The 15,912-nt window shown below is 41.7% G+C and overlaps 1 protein-coding gene and 1 long non-coding RNA gene across 4 annotated transcripts in view; one reads left to right on the forward strand and one right to left on the reverse strand.

Annotated features, from left to right (window-relative positions):
- LOC111866839 (protein FAM184A) overlaps positions 1 to 15,912 on the reverse strand; it is a 116,589-nt gene that overhangs the window by 67,070 nt on the left and 33,607 nt on the right. The window lies entirely within an intron of this gene.
- LOC111866842 overlaps positions 1 to 15,912 on the forward strand; it is a 76,835-nt gene that overhangs the window by 6,301 nt on the left and 54,622 nt on the right. For both annotated transcript variants that reach the window (XR_004513271.1, XR_002843227.2), the window contains exon 2: positions 8,986 to 9,394. This is a non-coding gene — a long non-coding RNA (uncharacterized LOC111866842). The remainder of the gene's footprint in view (positions 1 to 8,985; positions 9,395 to 15,912) is intronic.

Below are 15,912 nucleotides of genomic sequence, written 5' to 3' on the forward strand. Positions count from 1 at the left end.
CTGCGATACTTGCCCCGCCTGGTCTAGGGTCATGAAATTACATGTAGCAACACATCTTCGAAAAAAGCACAACATTTGGTCAGGTAATTTTTTTTAACTGTAAAGAAATATGGCGACTGCGCATTTAATTTCCTGTTTGAAGACGAGAACTAGAAAATTATTGAAGCTCGGCATGAAAAATTTGGCATGGAGATGAGAAGCATTCTTATAAGCTGTGTATGATATTTCATAAATATGGTGACAGTGTATAAATCTCAGGTTATATCCGATAAATTTAATCTGTGGTAGGCAAAATCTGTACTTAATTAATACATTCTTTTCTACGAAGTAAATAATAATAATAATAATAATAATAATAATCTGTAACATACTTTAGACTACAGTTGCCAGCAATAGGATCTGGTTGTATAACCGTCCGCGCACGAACCCAGTACTCTAATCAGTAAGCTGAATTGCATTTTTTTATTTAATATAAATTTACATTATACCTAAATATGACATAAATGACACAAGAGGTGTAGGTCATGTCTTGAGAATTCTGTCCGAACTCCAGGTATAAAATTCTCTTGCGCCATTCAGCCCATTTTCCAAACTTACCGTGGACAAAATAATTTGCGCAGAAGGAATTGTATTATTAAATATCTTATTCGTTTAACTAGAGACAAGGATTACTTAGCAGCAAATTTCGCGAATACCGTTCAGTTGGTTCAGAAAGGGAAGACACGCAATACGTTGTGGTAAGCCTACTCTTCCCCTTAAGAAAGGAAAGTAAGCTAAAATGGTTAGGCCGCACCATAGCTCAAGCGGTTAGTCGCTGGCTTCCCACCGCGGCGGCCCGGGGTTCGATCCCGGGTCTGGTCAAGTGGGATTTGTGGTGGACAAACTGACGCTCGGGCGGGTTTTCTCTGAGTACTTCGGTTTCCCCTGCCAATCTTCATTCCACCAAATTCTCCATCATCATAATCAACCGGGGCAGGTACAATAGGCCAATCAGTGGCCTCCGTGTCGAATGTACCCAACAGGACTCCACCCCCCACTAAGCGAATTAAAAAAAAACTAAAATGGTTTATTAACTTATCATTCGTTGTTATGTTATTAAAAACATATCAACATCTTTCCGCTTCGAGAGAAAGAAACGAAATTGAACACAATCTTCAAATTCCCTGCTAACCGTTGAATGCAAGGTGACGTCACTGCAGAGGCCCCATCAACTTTGGCACTTTAAGGAAGAGACCGTAACCTCGTTCAGCCTTGGTTCTGTGTAAGGTCCATTTTTATACGATTATCAGCTCTTGTCAAATCATTTCTTGCGAGCAAATACAAACAGCGATAAACTATCCCTTCACCCATGCTTCAGAACTACATAACAGGAGACGGTTTAGGATTGGTTGTGTATATTATGCGATTTTCACGCATTTTCAATGGGAATGTATTCTCTTATTTACGCATGTGGCACCTCGTGTAGGAAATTGTGCCACCTGAATGATGAAGGTTTGGACGCATGCGTACGTTTGACGGAGAAAGAATGAAAGGAGATAAATATAATCAGGGACGAAAATGAGGCAGATATTCGTGAACGATGAAAATAAAATTCCCAGCTGAATTTAAACGGGTCTTTCCGGCTACTAAATAATAATTATATACTCTCATATGCTTTTCGTCTTTCAAGTGACCTCTTCCACGGGATTCACCCTGTAAAATTTTCCTTACATTAATAGCTTTTGTAGTATTTACTACGCTCATTTCAACTTTCCTGATTTACTCACCTTAATGGTACGCGTAATGATGAAGATTAGAAATTGTTAGCCCCCTCCCCATGTAACTGTCTCTGATCCCTAGCAGATGATCTCTTTTGGGTGTATATCTGAAGCACCTCAGATACCTTCAAACCCTGAGATACTGAATTTCATCCACATAAAACCACGGCTTCCCAGTTCTTCCTGTGCCTCACAACTTCAGCAACCACCACAGGGTGTGTCCCAAGCATGTAATCCGAAATATCTGCTGGGGTTCACATCAAATGAAAGACTACCTATGTGTATGGGCATTTCTGTCTCTTAATTTTATCCCCTCTTCCTTCATCCCGACCGCCTCTGTTGTCTAGTGGTCAGCGTTCCTGGCTGCAGATCCAGAGTTCCGGTTCGATTCCCAGCGCTACCAGATTTTTTCGGGGAAGCAGTGGGTCTGGAACGGGGTCCACTCGGCCTCGTGATTATAATTGAGGAGCTATTTCAAGGAAATAGCTGCTCCGGTCTAGAAAACCGAAATTAACGGCCGCGGGGATGCGTTGCGCTGACCATGCGACACCATCTATCCGCAAAACTTGGCACTAAACTTCGCCGACAAGCGGCGGTCGCTCGGTCGGTATAGTTCGCTTGCGGACTAAAATCACGGAGTTTTTTCTTTCTTAACTCCAGTAAGGATAGGTGGCCACAGAACTCGATTGGGATCTCCTTACTCGATCCACAGGAAAAACCGCCTGCACGGGACAGTTACTGAGACCATGTCCCTAGATGCTCCTTAATGTGTAAACTTACTTACTTACTCATGGAGCTGAGCCCTTCTGGAGGAGTCGTCAATTATGCACTTACTCAAGAATTTCCCAACATTTTATGGAACCCGAAGGTTCACTACCGTGTTCACAAGAGCCATCCACTGGTCCCCATCATGAGCCAGATCAATCCAATCCATACCATCCCATTCTATCTCTCTTAAGATCCATTTTAAAATTGTCCACCCACCTACGCCTTGGTCTTCCCAGTGGTCTCTTTCCTTCTGGCTTTCCCACCAATATTCTATACGTATTCCTCGACTCCCCCATAGTGCTACATGCCCCGCCATCTCATCCTACTTCACCTGATCATTATAATTATAATTGGATTAGAGTACAAGCTATGAAGCTCCTCATTGTGCAGTTTTCTCCAACCTCCTGTCACTTCATCCCTCTTCGGTCCAAATATTCTCCTCAACACTCTGTTCTCAAGCACCCTCAGTCTATGTTCCTCTCTTAATGTCGGAGACCAAATTTCACACCCATACAGAACCACAGGCAAAATTATAGTTTTGTATATTCTAATTTTTATGTTTTTGGACAGCAGACGAGAAGACAAAAGGTTCTGGACTGAATGGTAGCAAGCATTACCCGAGTTCAATCTCCTCTTAATTTCCTCCTGAATCAGGTTTCGATCTGTTATCGTTGTTCCCAAATATCTGAACTGTGCCACATTTTCAAAACATCTGTTTCCTATCTTTATGTCATGATTTTGCCCTGCATTTTGGTGACGAGACAGTAACATATACTTAGTTTTCTCTGTTTACTTCTAGACCAACCTCTTTACTTGCGTCAATTAAAGTTTGTGTGTTTTTCTTTATGGTATCTACATTATCACCCAGTAGATTCACATCATCGGCATAGACCAACAGCTGATGTGTCCCGTTTAATTTCAGTCCCACCTGGTTTCCCTGGACCTTCCTAAAGGCATATTCTAAAGCAAAGTTGAAAAGGAGTAGCGATAAAGCATCTCCTTGTTTTAGACCATTCTGGATAGGAAATTTATCAGGCAAGTGTTTACCTACACGGACTTTACTATATGTTTCGTTTAAACATATTTTAATCAACCTAACTAGTTTCATGGATCCCAAACTCTATTAGAATACTGTACAATACTTCCCTCCTAACCGAATCATAGGCTTTCTTGAAGTCTATGAATAGCTGATGTACTGCCTCATCGTACTCCCATTTTTTCTCCAATATCTGACGAATGCAAAAGATCTGATCTGTAGTTGATCTGTTACGTCGAAACCCACGCTGATGATCCCCAAGAATTTCATCTATATATGGACTTAATCTTGAGAGAAGAATACTGGATACAATTTTGTATGAAGTTGATAGCAGTGATATCCCCCGATAATTACTACAGTCAGTTTTACCACGCTTCTTGTGAACTGGTACAATAACAGACTCCTTCCACTGATGAGGCAATTTCCTTAGTGTGTAAAGGTAAGGTAAAGTTGTCCCTGTGCTTAACGAATTAAGCACTACGCCATGAAGGTGTATGGTGAAGTCGATGTATAGATCCGCATTTTCCTGACATTGGCACTAGCTGGAGGTAGTGGTCAGCTTCACGCCCCGGCTGCTTTACCCCTGGGAAAGAGCCCACGGTATCCATTGGATAGGGGGTTGGGTGGACCCCAGAACCGGTTTGGACGACGTGGAGAAGAGCAAATTCTTGGCTCCACCGGGACTCGAAAGCCGACCCCTCCGCTGTCCAGACTGTAGCCATTCGCTGTATCGACTGCGCTACCTCGGCTCCTACTGCTCATTATGTGCATAAAGAAACCGGGCACTGCTTCTCTCACCTTGCGGCGGTCAAACATACAACCGTTCAAGTGACTAGGTTGCCGTTGTAGCGGAAGCTACTAGAAATAGGGCATAATCTGCTGTACTGAGCCTGGTCTCACAGAGGCCTTGTGTACATTTTACATAGGGTTAGCTAATAACTGTAAACTTGCAAATAATTGTGCATACTGACAATGGACTAATACAACCGACTATGACTGGCGAATGACAGATCTGACCTCTCGTCAGAGAAGGCACCCAACGTGGGTGGACAGGACAGTAACTTTCAAACAAGAAGAAACATCTGGTCATGAGCCCCAGCCGGGGCTCTACACCGAGACAGAGAGACTGACTGACCGTCAGTCGCAATGTGACTTTGACTCTGCCTTCTTTAAAGCCCGTCTACTTTCCGTTTTAAAATCGTTTCGACCAAAACAAAATGGATTCATTACAGGAGACCCTGCACTCAGAACTTACATGTGTAAGGTAACACAACGAATGCACCGTTAAAGGCTGGAAAATGAAGCTGTCCACTTATTTCGATGAAGTGTCAAAGGCACGAATGCGTGGAACGTTACAGACACTCCCAGCATGTTCCTTCATGGGCGGTGCCTATGTACACGGATACAATAACCGTACCTATGTATGGCTTGCCTTCCACACTTGCACACTTCACTATTCAGTACCTCTCTATCACCATTTCACAGGCACGCCGCTTAACCGACTAACGACAAGTGCGGATATAAGGCAATGATGGAGGATGTGGCTGTAGATAAGGAAGGCCCCAGTCGTTAAGCAGGTCCCCGGGGGGACAGGCCCCTACACACAAAGGAAGTGTCGCATCATTCAGCAAGTTGGTATACAGTAAACCCTCGATTGAAAATATGTATTTCGGATTTAACGGATAAAATTCTTAGGCACTTCCCCGTTATTTTCCGGTTTGATATGTCAGTGCTTCTTTAAGAGGCTGGTTGATATGTCATGCTGCCAAAATTACGCGTATCTAGTACATGGATCGTTCTATCGCAAATAAAATTTGTTTTGTGCTGTGTTATTTTACGCGGGTTGCGGACATTTGGATTTAACGGATACTCGGCAACATTGGGCACCTCTTCCTAAATGAGTCCGTTAAATCGGCGATATACTATACAGATAACGTTTAAATCTCGTTCAGATTACGGGCTATCCTGACTTAAATACATTGTGGTTTTCCTCTGTCTGTCCATCCCCATCAGAATCCTAGGATAGCATCTTCATATGATTGATTATTTTGAAATCATAATTATGTTCCTCTCTCTGCTACGTTTAACTTAATGGGGAATTAATTATCAGATAGGGAATTTACACACAATGAACATTTTTCAATAAACGCATCCCTATCTTAAAGCGAGAAGTTTATGTGGGCCTACACATGTTTTCCTTAGAAAACAGCATTAGAGTGGCTCTCATTATAACTAATTAAATCCACGGAACTGGGCCTTTCTTGTGAAGCCGCCAGTCACGCAGCCACTCGAGAATTTCCCAATATTTTACGGTACACGAAGGTTCATTACCGTGTTCACGAGAGCCCTTCACTGGTCCCTATCCTGAGCCAGATCAATCCAGTCCATAGCACCCCAGCCAGTCTCTCTAAGATCCATTTTAATGTTATCTTCCCATCTACGTTTACGTCTTTCTGGTGGTCTCTTTCCTTCTGGCTTTCCCACCAAAATCCTCTTCTCACCCACACTTGCTGCATGTGGCTGTCATTATGCATGAAGTATATAAAAAGAAAGCATAGTTGGGAACGCCGTCCGTATGTTTAATATCCGAAACTACTCAGTGCTTCATATTGAAGCGCAAATTGTCGAGAGATGTCAATTGCATTTGTATCGTACAATTACAGCCTCTATATTATAGTTAAAAAAGAAAAACTAATAAGAAAGGTACGTCAGTGAAAAAAGAGAGAAAAGGAAAAGGTGCATAAAATGTATATCTCATTACGATCTATGACGTTTTTAAATACATTTTCGATATGGTCTATGTGTAATGAAATGCAAGGTAAATCAATTTGTAGCTTTGTGGTTTGTCATGTCTGTAGCATGATGGACTTCTCAACGGCAGATTCCAACTACAACAAATTAGCATCAAGGTCAATATGGTGTACAAAATGAGGAATTTGTCTTTTTAGTGATGACTTCTCGACCAACCTCTTTACTTTAATTGACGCAAGTAGATAGTTTGGTCTAGAAGTATACACAGAGAGAACTAAGTACATGTTGCTGTCTCGTCACCAAAATGTAGGACAGAATCATGACATAAAGATAGGAAACAGATGTTTTGAAAATGTGGCACAGTTCAGATATTTGGGAACAACGATAACAGATCGAAGTCTGATTCAGGAGGAAATTAAGAGGCGATTGAGCTCGAGTAATGCTTGCTACCATTCAGTCCAGAACCTTTTGTCTTCTCGTCTGTTGTCCAAAAACATAAAAATTAGAATATACAAAACTATAATTTTGCCTGTGGTTCTGTATGGGTGTGAAACTTGGTCACTGACATTAAGGGAGGAACATAGACTGAGGGTGTTTGAAAACAGGGTGTTGAGGAGAATATTTGGAAGGAAGAGGGATGAAGTGACAGGAGGTTGGAGAAAACTGCACAATGAGGAGCTTCATAACTTGTACTCTTTTCCAATTACAATTAGAATGATCAGGTCAAGGAGGATGGGATGGGCGGGGCATGTAGCACGATGGGGGAGTCGAGGAATGCGTATAGAGTATTGGTGGGTAAGCCAGAAGGAAAGAGACCACTGGGAAGACCAAGGCGTAGGTGGGTGGACAATTTTAAAATGGATCTTAGAGAGATAGAATGAGATGGTATGGATTGGATTGATCTGGCCCATGATGGAGACCAGTGGATGGCTCTTGTGAACACGGTAGTGAACCTTCTGGTTCCATAAAATGCTGGGAAATTCTTGAGTAGCTGCAGAATTGGCGGCTTCTCCAGAAGGGCTCAGCTCCATGAGTAAGTAAGTAAGTAAGTAAGTGATGTCTTCTATTCTGATAGTACTCTGATTTTAACAATAGCCGTGAAATAATGCATGGACATAAATGCTAGGCCTCATGTGCATGGAGTTATTTTTATGTTTTTAATATTTGCCTCAACTATCGCAGGCGATTTATGTCCTAACTTGTGTTGGTGCTGATGTCCCGAGATAAGGACTAGCCCTATCAATTGCGGTCAAGTGCGCAGGCTTTTACCTGAAGGTAAATGTAAAGTTGGCCCTGTGGTTAACTAATTAAGCACTACGCCATGAAGGCGTAAGGGGGAGCGGATGTATAGATGAAGACAGAGACAGAATCCAGTCTCCGATACGATTTATTTTAAATAAATACAAAAACAGGAAGCTGGATAATGTCCAAAGACACTATAACAGAAAAAAAGGGCCGCGTTTGGGAAGTACGCACACTCCATTCACTTTTTAATTCTTCTTTTGCACAGTAAAAGTCACTTCTCTACAACCGCAGTAATGGACCCACCAACTGCAGCATTGTGATTTTGAGCTTTCTTATTCTCCAAGTACGTACGGTGTGTGTGTTGCAATTATGGTACAAGAGAACAGAAACCAGGAATGCTTTATTGTGTGCATAACACCTCACAATGGACTGCCTGAGTCAGCACCAGAAACATGGAATTCATGAAACATTAGTCACCGAGAGAAAGAGTTAGAATGAGGTGTCTGCAAGTTACGAGAGGGAAGTTTGTTTAAGGCAGGGATTGTTCACCTTTTGCGTCTCGCCTCCTCGTTGCGTCACCTTAAATCACTACGCTTCCTCACCTTCAGGGATTTCTTCTTTAATGAGCCTAAGCGCTCTTTTATTATTCTACTTTTTTTTTTCCTTGGCACTACAGCCCCAGTGGGCCTAGGCCTACCTCCATGAACTTCTCCGTACACTTCGGTTTTTCTAGATCTTACACATTCTGTAGGACTCCTTGGGCGGGTGATCAGCTCGTCGCAAGGCCTCTACCTGTACACAAACACAGAAAAACGCACACACACACACACACACACACACAAACTAAACATCCATACCCTGAGTGGGATTCGAACCCACGATCCCGGTTTCCAAACAAGCGAAGACAGTACATGTCTTAGACTGCTCGGCTACCGTGACCGGCTATTATTCTATTTATTTGTATAAAAAGTCCAATGTCTAATTTTACAATGAAAACGTTATACTTAAAATGCAAACTACCGAAAACGGATCCTCATTTCTTCCAGGCAAATGTTGACAGTATCTTTTAATAGGTCAAGGCCGCTTATTCGTGAAGCTGGGATAGTTCAGTCGGTATAGCGACGGGCTACAGGCTGGGCTCCCGGCAGGGCCAAAAGATTTTTTATTTCTCAACATCGTCGAGAACGGTTCGGAGGCTCACTCAAACTCCTACCCAATGGTACAGAGGGCTCTTTCCCCGGGGGTAAAGCGGCCGGGGCATGAAGCCTAGGTCAAGAATCTTGAAGTTATACCTCCTTTCTCCCATACGTCTTCATTACATTGTGCTTAATTAATTAAGCACAGGGACAACTTTACTTTTCACAGACAAAATATCCTTTCTTAAAGGAAGAAGGGCATAAATGACCTTGCTTCTGTTTTGAATTTCAGGTTCTCACATGGGTGAGTACAGAGTTGTGTCCTCTAGGGTATAACGCCGTGCAATCCGGTGAAAGTCGACCGACATTTCGAGGGAACATATCGCTTCCATCTTCAGGAACAAAGAGTAAGCCAAGCAATAAAACACCATGATATGGCAACTCTTAGCGTCATTAGCAGAGGCCCTCTAAGTGGTGGTGAGAAATAGGTACTACTATTTTTCAACAGTAAAAAGGAGTGCCACGTATTTGCAAGTGTGAACAAGGAATTGTAGAGGAGTGACGAAGAACTCAGTGTACCACATCGGAAGAAGATTGTAGCATCACTTCTTGAAATAGGACTGGGCACTGAAGATGACATTATTACATCAGGGATGCCTTCTTCACTGACAGCTTCAAGAACTGACTGATGTCAGCACGAGGTACCAGAACTGCACCCTTGGGCGTCACAGTATTCTTTTCTTTTTTATAGTTAAATGAATAGTAATTTCTCAATATTGTAGTAATGCACCCCGTTTCTTATGCTTACATATAAAAATGTAAGGGTTAGCGTAACACAAACAAAAGCTTTTATTATTCCACTCACAACATGTTTCGGCCCAGACAGACCATCATCAGGTAATACTTGAGAAATATACAAATGCTATCGGAATTCATATAAAACTATAATACTAGTATAAATTGAAAACCTGTTGTAAAATTAGGTTGCATTCGACTTAATAGACCTACTGTATACACATTATATTTTAAAAATATACGTACGCATACTGAATTTAAAAATCAAAAATAAAATATTGTAAGAGAAAAGATCACCATAAAATATATGATGATTCTTCTAGGGGGGGGGGGAGGAGACATTGGGATCTGGACCGAAACATATTGTGAGTGTTGCAAATCTTCCATTTTTATTTAAAAAAAAAATCTGCTGCTGTTTTATTCATGCAGTGATCATTAATTTACAGTAGTATGACAGCCATGCAAAAATATAAATAAAACTGCTTTAGGAATTTTGATTATTTGTCACGGATTATGGAAATGTCGTCTTATTTACTGTGATGAAGTTTCGGGAGTGCTGAGGTGCATTTAATTGTGGGGGAAGGGGCAATTTCTCGTCGTCTGGGACAGCATTTGCATCTAACCTTTCTCGAAAGGAATGGGAGGAGTAAGGCGGAGACCGGCGCTAGTCGGACGTTGCAAAATTTGGAAATAACCTGTTATATCCGGAGGGTAAATATGTTTCCTGTAGAGGATCTGGTGTGTTGAAAGGCAAACAGATTCCTACATTATGACACAGTAGCTGAAGACATAAATGTCCCGAGCGAGTAATTGAACTTCATATCATGAAGTGTAGGGCCACTCAGTCGTCAAATGTCATAGGAAAATAACTTGATAATTCTAGTAATCGTCGTTTGTTTACCCACACTGTAAATATGTTAAACGCGAAGGTAGTATTCTTCATAACCACCGCTATGAGAACCTCACATCCTACGTACTACTCACGAGTTTTCTCATATGACCAGCACTACTATGTAACATCTGTACTTTTTTCAAATATTTTCTTCATGTTTTTCCCACTATCATGAGATCCATATACTTCCCATAAATTAGACCCTCTAACTTCAATGAGAATTTTAGTTTCCATCTTCGTCCTTCAACTGAGAATAAAAAATTCGAAGCGGAAGGCTTAGTGTTGTGGTAGCGCTATCTCTGTACAGAGAGGTGTAACTACGTAGTTTGAAGCGTCACCATAAGTCATATTAACGTGCTGCCACCTGGTTCCACTGCTGCTGCAATCTGAACTCCTTGAGACCACCGTCGTCCACGCTTCTGAACAGGCAAAGTACGGCCGTAATCACGATCAGCAGCCCACGTCCTCGAAAAAATTCGTACTTAGGCCCCTGTCTTCCCAGAATTGTAGGCTTGTCGGTGCTAAGAGAAAATGTTCAGTTAGACTAAACGTTAAAATGAGTTGAGGTCCTCACGACCGTGGTTATGAAGAGTTCTATCTTCTCGGATATAACGCCGTGCAATCCGTTGAAACTTACCGGTCTACACGGCGTCTTACCCCAGAAGATAGAACTGTCCAACACTAATACTTCAGAGATCGGCGTACGAAATCCATTGTTTATTACGTGTATCGAACTGAGCAAGTTGGCTCGGTCGGAAACATGTCTGATTAGTATTCGGGATATGTCCGCTTCGAATCTTGGCTGGGACATCGGATTTCCGGATTGCGGGATTTCATGGGTTTTCTCAGACCCTCTAGGCAAATTTCTGGATAGTACCTTGAAATAGGCCATGATCGCTTCTTTCTGCGTCCTTTCCAATTCGACATAAATTAAACATCCTACCATTCGATGCGGGGGCACGCGATAGCGTAGTTGGTTGAGGCACTATGCAACAAGCCAGAAGGTCGTGGGTTCGATACCCGATGAGGTCATTGGATTTTTCAATTGACATAATTCTTCCAGCCGCGTTATGACCCTGTGGGCGACCTAGCCTCTAACAGAAATGAGTACCAGGAATCTTCCTGAAGGTAAAGGGCGGCCGGCGCGTAAGGTTGACAACCGATTGTCTAGAAAATATGGGAGCCTCGACGTCTCACAAACTTATGGGCCTCCACGGCCTGTTACTGGGATAGCTTTAGCTTTCCATTCGATGCTATATAGTTTGCGATACCATCGTTAAGTGAACTGTAAATAAATACACGAAGCAGACCTGAACGTCACATACAAGTTGATGGCAATTCTATTTCGTATTCAGATGTGACGGGTTCAAACCTCGGCCAGAAGATAGGCCACTCTGACTTTTTTTTGTTGTTGTGATTTTCATCTGTCACTCCACATAAATGCTTCGAGAATAGCTCAAATTAGGCCACGGTCCCTGATTTCTCCATCCGGGCCGTTCCACTTCTTATTAATAACACTACCATTCCACATTTAATAATCTGAAAAACCGAAAGTGCCATTAAATAAACTACAAGTAGATGAAAAACGAAGTAAACAAGTTTAGAGCCTTCTGCGAACGTTGTGAATTGTATTGGGAACTTATAGTTCACTGGCATACTAGAGTATAAACCAAAATCGTACTTCAGAGTCAACTCAGTAAGCCAGAACGTTGAAATATATTTTGCAGATGCGTGATTTGCAATTTTGTATATCCTGTTGGTTCTGGTGTTCATTTATTATACAAACAGATTCATTATTGTAAAATAATTTTAATAGAGATGATCCTGTATAAAGCCAAGTATTTCAGCATTTGCTTAAATCTTCATATGTTTTAAAATGTTTAAAATAAAATTTCTCTACCTTAGAGAGATTTGTGCTATGTTTTATGTTTCATACAGATTTCCTGTACGGTGAGTCTTGAGTATTTGAAAACATTGAAATAATATCTTATGGGATGAGATACTTTGCAATCTGGTTGGAGGTATACCAAGATATTGGAGAACTAACCGGCATAATTTCAGCGTCGAAGTATTCCCCTCCTCTGCTCTGATGATGGAGACAGGAGACCCTCAGAAACGTCGTTGAATCGCATCATAGATAGCCATAACCTTAATATTCGCCGCCGTTACAGTATCAGATTCCAACAATGGAAATGTTCGAACAAAAATGAAAGAGCCAGACAAATTATAATGCAGGTTCCGAAAATAAAATTACATTTAAATCCATTGTGTAATTTCGGAGATGAAACCCACGGAGTTAAGAACAGTGTTTCCTTTACGCATTCATTTTCTGCACATTGTGCAAAGAACCCATAAGAAGTATGAGCCGTAGGCTCTAGATTATACAATTCCCGTGAAACGTTGAACAGCAGAACTGATTCGATGGCTAAATACAGAAAACTTCCGCTGTTGTTGAACTCAGGATGTGCTTGTTTTCCAAGTACATCACCGCTAACTACGCTATGAAAAGAAAGATTTTGTGGGGAAATTTCCCGCGTCACAGGATGTAGTGGGTGTCCCATTCAGGACACGCGTCCCGTCACTTGACAGGAATATCTTACAAGTACCAGAGCATCTCTAGCCCGCAGGAGCTTCAACCATAGATAACACACCTAGGCTTCAAGGATCTCTGCGACAGCAGGAGTAAATTTCTTCTTAACATCTGCCAGCGTCTACCACTCGAATTTCCAATGGAAATAATGCAAATAAATCCCTGGTGGAAGGTCTTCCTTGAAAATTTCAAGTTGTTTAGCTGGTGAAAGAAACCCAATCTAGTTTAGAACCAAAAGGCTTATCTCCGTAATCATAAATACTCGTCATACAAGCGTATAAATTCCTGAACCAGTTCATTCCAATGCATGCCATCTATCCAAGATCTATTTTCTATCATCCATCCATCCATCCTCCTAGGTCTTCCAAGTGACGCTTCTCCTTATAGGTCTTCGGATTAACTTTAGAAATTTCCCTTTTTCTTCATGTACTAACCATCTCGTAGTCCTGCACCTAAATATTCTGGTAATACAAGGCATAAAGTGCGAATTGTGAAGACTGCACCTTTTAAATCTTTCTCTGGCCGATCCTTCCTTCTCCTTCTGCGGGCCTGTTACCTTCCAATTCTTCTTGTCTTCAAGCACCTCTGACTGTGCTACTTGCTGATAACTGCAACCACAGTTTATTTGAATTCTAATCCATCTTAATACTAATACATGCAAACTGTGAGGGTTTTGCTGTTACTTAACTTGTGCCTTAATATTAAGCACATGGAGCAGGCTTGATGAAAGCGTCAACTCGTTTGTCGGAATACTCGCATATTTACCTGACTTGTATTCTGCAAGTATTCGCACGTATATCTGACTTGTACTCTGCAAGTATTCGCACGTATATCTGACTTGTATTCTGCAAGTATTCGCACGTATATCTGACTTGTATTCCGCAAGTATTCGCACGTATGTCTGACTTGTATTCTGCAAGTATTCGCATGTATATCTGACTTGTATTCTGCAAGTATTCGCACGTATATCTGACTTGTATTCTGCAAGTACTTCCACGTATGTCCGACTTGTATTCTGCAGGTACTCGCGCTTCTTTCCGAAACGTCATTTGGAAGCAGGTTTTCGCGTACCGCCTATCCTGAAAGAAGAATTTCATGTTTTGTCTCGTTGGTTTCAATGAATGCCCTGATATTACCTTATATTGCGTTACTTCCTTCCAGTCTCAGCACATAGGCCTAGTACATTCTCGTATTTTATGATGCTACCAACAACATATTATTTTACCTATTGTCGTGGTGTAATGTTTAACACTACTTTTTTGTGCTCCCAGATTCGAATATTGACCTGGAGCCTGGTTTTGCGAAGGTTCCATGTGATGTTTCTCACAACTCTCATATTCTGAGACTGTATATGAAAGAATGGTAAGCGAACCTTGGTCGGAGATAACAAAAATAACCATAGATGGCTATATGTTATAAGAAGGTATTGCTAGTGGAAGAACAGATAGGTAGAAATGTTCATTAACATAAAGAAAATCTAAAACATTGGAGTATGCAGTCTCTAATAACAAATTTTAAAATTGCCTGAGTCCACATCATATTGGCGCTCTTATTAATAATTAATTGAAGAAGGGAAGACAATGAATATTCTAAAGAGAAGCGTTATTATCCAGAACGTGGACAACGTCCAAAGAAAAGGTTCCGAAAATAACATCTATTCTTATCAAATCATCATTAAATTAATCAAGAAACGTACAGCTCCTGCGGCTGAAATGATGTCGTTACATGATTCATGAATTATCTTCTAGCATCGAGGATTAAGAGAGTATAAACGTGCTAACTGATGGAGGTGTCTGTTCAGCATCTAGTAGTGATGGAGGCGTTTGTTCAGCATCTAGTGGTGATGGAGTGCGGGGCCCAGAAAACGGGGTCTGTCGGAAAATGAGCATGGGGTAGCTGCTTACAACGTGACAGACAGGGTCAGTTGGGCCCGAAACAGCAGGTGTTCGGCTGACCTATTTGGCAATCAGCGGCAGTGCAGATCGGAAACGACAATGCACGATGTGCCGTATTGCAGATTGCTCTCCTCCTTGCCAGCAGAATTGGCAGAAGGTGCTCCTGTACAGTACACGTGTTCAAGCCTGCGCTTTGCGATTTTATACACTTTATAAGCCTTTCGTACATAAAAAATATTTCAAATTATTACTAATCTTTAACGAAATATATATGAGAAAAGAGATGAGAATATATATAATCTCTTTTCTCATCTGCTTCTAGTCAAAATAGCTCAGTCGGTATAGCAAAGGCCTAATGGCTGGGCAGCCGGGGTTGCATTTACGGCAGGGGCAAGATTTTTCTCTTCTCCACAGCGTCAAGACCGGCTCTGGGGTCCAACCAGCCTCCAATCCAGTGGGTACCAAGGCAATTTCCCCCCGGGGGTAAAGCGGCCGGATCGTAAAGCTGACCACTCACCTCCATATAGTGTCGAGGTGAAGAATGGTGGGGCTATACCTCAACTCCCTCATAGGCCTTCATGGAATAGTGCTTAATTAATTAAGCACAGAGGCAAATTTAGCTTCATGTAATCTGCTTAATAACAAGATTGCCTTTAGGAAACTGATAAAGCTCGGTTTCAGCTTCGGAAAAGAATACATTTTTTAACGGGGAAGAACCGAAAGCAAACTGGCTAGACAATTTATAGTGAAAATTCCCGAAATCGAATTAGATTTAAATCTGTTTACTGTTTTTGGAGATGTAACACACGAACAAAAGCAACTTCTCCAGAATGTGTTTATGTAGTGAATTTTGCGGAGGAAACACATAATTCAGCAAGAATGGAAATGCGTTCTCCAGGTGGATGACACGGAGCTTCCAGTTACGTTCTTCTTGGGACCTCATGTTCATATATTTAAGACGACCCTGGAAGTTGGCCTCCATCCATGACGGAGATTTGGAACGCGTGGAGCTTAACCACCAAGCATCTTGTTCTCCTTCTCTGAGCC

Source organism: Cryptotermes secundus, unplaced genomic scaffold (assembly GCF_002891405.2).
Source record: "Cryptotermes secundus unplaced genomic scaffold, Csec_1.0 scaffold533, whole genome shotgun sequence".
In the NCBI taxonomy this organism is placed as follows: domain Eukaryota; kingdom Metazoa; phylum Arthropoda; class Insecta; order Blattodea; family Kalotermitidae; genus Cryptotermes; species Cryptotermes secundus.